Source organism: Procambarus clarkii, chromosome 11, assembly GCF_040958095.1.
Source record: "Procambarus clarkii isolate CNS0578487 chromosome 11, FALCON_Pclarkii_2.0, whole genome shotgun sequence".
In the NCBI taxonomy this organism is placed as follows: domain Eukaryota; kingdom Metazoa; phylum Arthropoda; class Malacostraca; order Decapoda; family Cambaridae; genus Procambarus; species Procambarus clarkii.
In genome coordinates, this window is record NC_091160.1 from 9,680,921 (window position 1) to 9,686,370 (window position 5,450).

General features: G+C 42.3%; 1 long non-coding RNA gene across 1 annotated transcript; it reads left to right on the forward strand.

Moving 5' to 3' along the window:
• The first annotated feature begins 2,350 nt into the window (after positions 1-2,350).
• On the forward strand, positions 2,351-5,145 carry LOC138363788 (uncharacterized). Its single transcript, XR_011228121.1, has 2 exons — positions 2,351-2,915; positions 4,914-5,145. It is a non-coding gene; the product is annotated as an uncharacterized lncRNA (long non-coding RNA).
• The last annotated feature ends 305 nt before the right edge of the window (positions 5,146-5,450 follow it).

Genomic DNA, 5,450 nt, shown 5'->3' on the forward strand with positions numbered 1-5,450 from the left:
TTGCGGCCCAGGCTCTGCTTCAGGAGGCTGGGGTCGTTCATACCCTTGATGGGGTGGTTCTTCTCCGGCCACGTTTACGGCGGTCTCCGGGGTGGAGGTCCTTGTGGCCTTTTTCACCAACTTCAAGGGTGAAAAACCTAACCTACAGAACCTAACCTAACCCTGGAACTCTCGGTTCCTGCGACGGCGTTGGAACCAATCGTATTGGCGCATGTCTTTCCATTGAAGACTTTCAGCACCGTGGAGAGGGTGGGGACCTGCTGCCTGGGTAATAGCTTCTCCCCCGAATCAACCTTCCATGGTTTTGCCCCTGGTGAGGCAACGCCAGACCAGGCCGACACCAGAGTGCAACTCCATATTCTCCCGAGACTGATGGAAGCCTATTATTGTCGTGAAGTGAACGGAGCCAACTACGGATAGCTTGCCTCATCCTCCGGTCGATTCTCGCTAGCTCAGTTTTGTACACCACGCCCAGAATAATACGGTGGTGGTTTAGGAACGAGGTGGTTTTTCAGCACATATAACCTCGGAGGTTTGAGGGGGGCCTGCGTGATAATAAGACCCTCCTCAGTGAACTCTGCACTATGGGTCCATTAAAAAGAAATGGGAAACTTGGAAACATGTCCGATATAAAAGCAGAGAAATTGATGTAACGATGACCAGATTAAGGCTGGGACACACCAAACTAGCAGCACACAGCTCTAAGTACAGAACAGACATCAATGAACTCTGTACTCACTGTCAGGTGCCTGAAACAGTCGAACACTATCTCCTTCACTGCTTCCGACATCATAGTGCCAGAGTAAATTTCAAACAAGTCTTTATCGCACTTAAAATACCCTTCACCATCGAGCATATATTAGGTGGTGGTGACCGCTCGTTACATGAAAAATACCAAATAGTCAAAGCACTGGCTAAATATCTGCAGTCGACCAACAAATTGGGTCACATCTGACCCGCGCCACATTTATACCTGGCGCCACCAACAGCTAAACACAGAAAACAACTGCCTCGTCGCAGCACCAAAAAAAGGATCAGCTGACGCCATAAACACAACACACCGCCCTACGGTGCGGCAAGTCTCCCTACAACACACACCTCTGTTTTAATCACCGTTCCTCTATCTACAGCACAACGCAACAAGCACCTTGGTAGCTCCGATCATCTCAACATAAACGCGTCCAACAACATCAGTACTGGTGCAGTCATCAGGAGAACAAACCCTTCATGCAAACTGCACCTACTATCAACAAGAAGAAGAACCAATGATGCCCCTGCCACCGTCACCAACGAGAATACCAAGGTACTTGTACTCGTCAGTAATACAAATAGTCCATGGCTGCGCCCTCGACATGGAACCTCGTTTGCAAAGAGATACCATTTCTTGCATTTGCCATCAATCTGTAGGCTCGGTGATCGGCAGTTTCCTGCGTTGACCCTCAAGACAGCGCCACTCAATGTATCACAACATCTATCAATACCTGAAGGCCGGACAGCGTCTCCGCCGCCACGACCAGCTCGTCTGCAAATGCTAGTACTGACACCTTTTACTCCCCCAGACGAATCCCCAGGCCCAGTTTCTACGTATTGGCAACTACCTCATCAATCGCCAAATTGAAAAGAAAGACAAGGGACAATCCCTGTTTGACTCCCCTAGTCACAGGGATTACCTTAGATTTCTCCTTTTGACTGGTTAAGACTGTCGAGGCGCCATCCCTTAGGGATTATATTATGTCGGGCTATGATTTCCTTGCGCTCCATGGGCCGATCGATGGCTGCATGAGGGACGCTGTCGAAAGCCTTCTCAATGTCAAGGTGCACAGGATGTTTCAGCACTTGGACCTCAGCCAGAAGATCTAGGATCGCCAGGTTTTCAGCGCATCCATCCACAGGAATGAACGCCTTCTACCTCTCGTCGATCCTGATAGCTTGAGAAATTCGGCCGTTTACGATCTAATGAAACGGCCGCACTATCGTAGAAGACATCATAATGGGGCAATAGTGTGAGGTGGGGGGGGGGGGATGATTCCTTGCCTAAAAATCTTAGGAATCGGCACCATTTACACGCCCGGTAAGGACGTGGCAGGGAGCGGCTAGCCAACCGCAGATAGAACATTTTAGCAACCCTGAGCAGTATGGACCAGAAGAGACGCGTGGTTATCCCGTCATGACTGCCACAGGTAACGGTAACTTAACCTGATCCTGGCAACCAATATAGCACAGTCTGGACGTTTTGTGCTGCCCATAAACATAGGTTTCAGATCTGAACAAATCAAAGCTTTTTATACTGGTGCTTTCAGGTCATTGGGAGTCGGGAATTTCTCCCCAATCAGATCATGTGTTTGGAACAATATAGTTTTGACGAGATGGGGATACCTAGGTCTAATTCAACATGATCTTGTTAAAAGCTAATTTGGCTGCAATGTCTGTCATTATTATGGGTTATATTTGTGTGATACCCATACCAAGGAGATTCGAAACCCTTTATTCTGCGCAGCAATTACTCAATTTATAATTCTTAGTATGTGGCTGAAAATGCGGACGTTAGTCTGCATTAGTTCTTAATTTTCATTTCAACATCTCCCAGACTAGTATCCAGGGAGCATCAAACCCACCAGGTGTTGCCCTGAAATAATAATTAATGATTTTTATTTAAAACCTGTAAAGAATATACAGGGGTTTAATAAGATTCAAAATACCTGAATAACTTGTGTGTAGATTAGTTTGAGCTGTAACTTCAAAAGGTAATATTTTTTCAGTGTACTACTAATGGTGATGGTGATTGGGGTTGCCTAGGGTATGGGTGTTCCTCTTGACGAGCACGGAGCAAACAAGACGAAGGTAGAGTTGGAAAGGTTGCGGACAGACGTCCCCTTGGCTAGATCAGACTCCACAGTCGGCAACGTCGTCTACAGGTAAGCAGTTTTTTTAACTGTTCGGCTCTGAGAAACTCGTATTAAAGTTTGTTTCTAGGTTTAATTATAACCTAGTTTCCAAGTTAAATTATTTTAGAAATATCTGGTAAATAGCAGATTTTGTAACATTCAAAGCTAAGCTTTTATATTAGGCAGTCAGCTTTAAATCTTGACTCCCGGCAGGATAATTAATGTAAATGAAGCAGAGCATCAATGCCCTGCAATTTGTGGCTGGTCAGTACAGTATATTGAATAAGTTAAAGCATTAAAATCTTCCCTTGCTATAACAAGCAGATAAAAAATTATATAAAGCAGAAGTTCTGAAAGATTGGAGACGAGGATCGCAAGTTATTGCGAAGCAATTTGTGCCACAGTGATTGAAGGTTAAAATTTTCTGGTAATTTGATTATCAATGTACAGTCATTTAAAGTACTGACCGTCTACACGGGTACAAAAATTGTTGGTAGATTTTTAATTTGTTAAAATTTGATAATTTTCCTTAAAAATTTGTATAAATTTGCAATTTTATACCGTTGACCTTTGGTGGTCTATATTAGTGTAAGTGATGGAATCTTCATTCCATTTAGGCTGTGAAAGGCTTCAATTATGCTTTAGTTTGTCTGCCAACAATGTTTGTAGGAATGAATAAACTGCAGATGACATTAACGATGATTGCTAGAGCCTACTCTCTAATAGCTACTCAGAGCTGTTAGAGCCTACACAGTATTGTAGAAGAATAGGGTTAAGGCATCGTAAAGGGTTGAGCAGAACCAAGCTTGTAATAGTATAACTTCATAGGCTATTTAATTGATGCACTCTGAAAAATTAGAACTTTGCTCTTATTAAGAGTGGGTATAAATAGCTGTCTTTAAGATCAATAACGTTTCTGCAGTTTACTTTAAAAGTTTTTAATTACAAACTGAAATGCTACTTAAAGGGGTGAAATGGAACTAGTCACTCAAAGCACCTGAAATTTCGTAACTTATCCAAAACAAAAATTAAAGAATCCAATATTGTGGAATTGCCTCCCAATTGTGGTTTAATAAGCAAAACCTGGACCAACATACTAATGCAACCTAAGTGAATACATCCTAGCCTAACAATATATATATTTTTAAACTAAGGGGGAAACTAGGTTCGTCGAATCAGTCTTGTGTATCAAATAACACCCATACTTTGCCTTTACTACTTACTACTACTACTACTAATAATAATAATTCATTGTCGGGACAGGAAGCCAGCGTGTTCATACGTTTTAAATTAAATGTTTTTTATTCAGGGAAAAAAGTTACATACATGTTACAATCATAATGTAGGATATATAGGAAGAGCTTGTGCATAAAATTCCTAAAGCTACTAATACGAATAGCGTTTCGGGCAAGAAATTTAGGCCATGTTTTTCGGGCATGTTTTGGACTTTATCGTGGTCACTTAAACATTGTCACTTGGATAGTTCACTTAAAGCTATGATGTCTAAAAGTAGTAGTCTACTTCAGGCATTATCAAGAGTTTCAAATTGTTAAATTTCTAGTTACGTTTGAGGAATAATATTTTGGTAACTTATCAAGTAATCTTTTTAGGTTTGGCCGAAATGCCGTACACTATTGGCAACTCTGTACAAATTTTTAATTTAACTACAAAATCATACACCCTATGTATAATGCACAGATTAGTGTGATCTAGATTCTAGACAACTGCAAAAGTGAAGTACGTTTGGATGTTTTACAATCAATCCCCTTCCCCCTTTCCCAGGCTAAATGTGTTCCTATTGTTTACACACAGCCTTAAACTACTGCCATGCTCATATATATCTTATAAAACAGTTCAAAGTGACTATCGTCCACACTTTTGATATAATTATTACCATTTTAGTGTAAGAACATTTTAAGCAATGTAGCTTTGCTGATGTGTTAATTTACTCATCCCCCTGATTGTTTGTGTGGCTGGCTTCCTACTCGGTGGTGTGCTGCTCTTCGTGTCGTTGTTCGATCCCACTAGAAAACCGGTCATAAAGTTCTTCGACCATGCCTTTGGTGAGAGACAAGTGAGGCGGCGGCGTGAAGTTGGGACTGGCCTCGAGTCGCATGCTGCTTCGGCTTTTGACGCCTTCACTGCTGCTCTCGACAAGATGGAAGTGATTGCCAAGATGAATATGTGAATTATCTTTAATGGTTTTGTGAATGTTAGCAAACTTGTACACTAGTCGTGTAAGAATAAAGGGATCATAAATTTTCCTTGTTAATAACCTAGAAAGTCTGTTTTCTTCATACTCTATTAGCAACTAAGTATAGTGGTGGTAAGTATTTCAATACAAAAGTTGATTATTTGCTACATAAAGGTGCAAGTTTGTGGCCGCCTGGAGCTGCTGGGGATGGCTTGGGGCCCCTTCCCCCCCCCACCTCATGCCTGCTCTGGGTGTTGTACTTGTGAAGGAGATCAACCTAGGTTGTCATTTAGGATCATTAGACCACCAACTGGCATGGTTTCCGGTGAGGGAGCTGCTTTCAGAGGAAGGTTTGAGTCTGGGATGGTGCA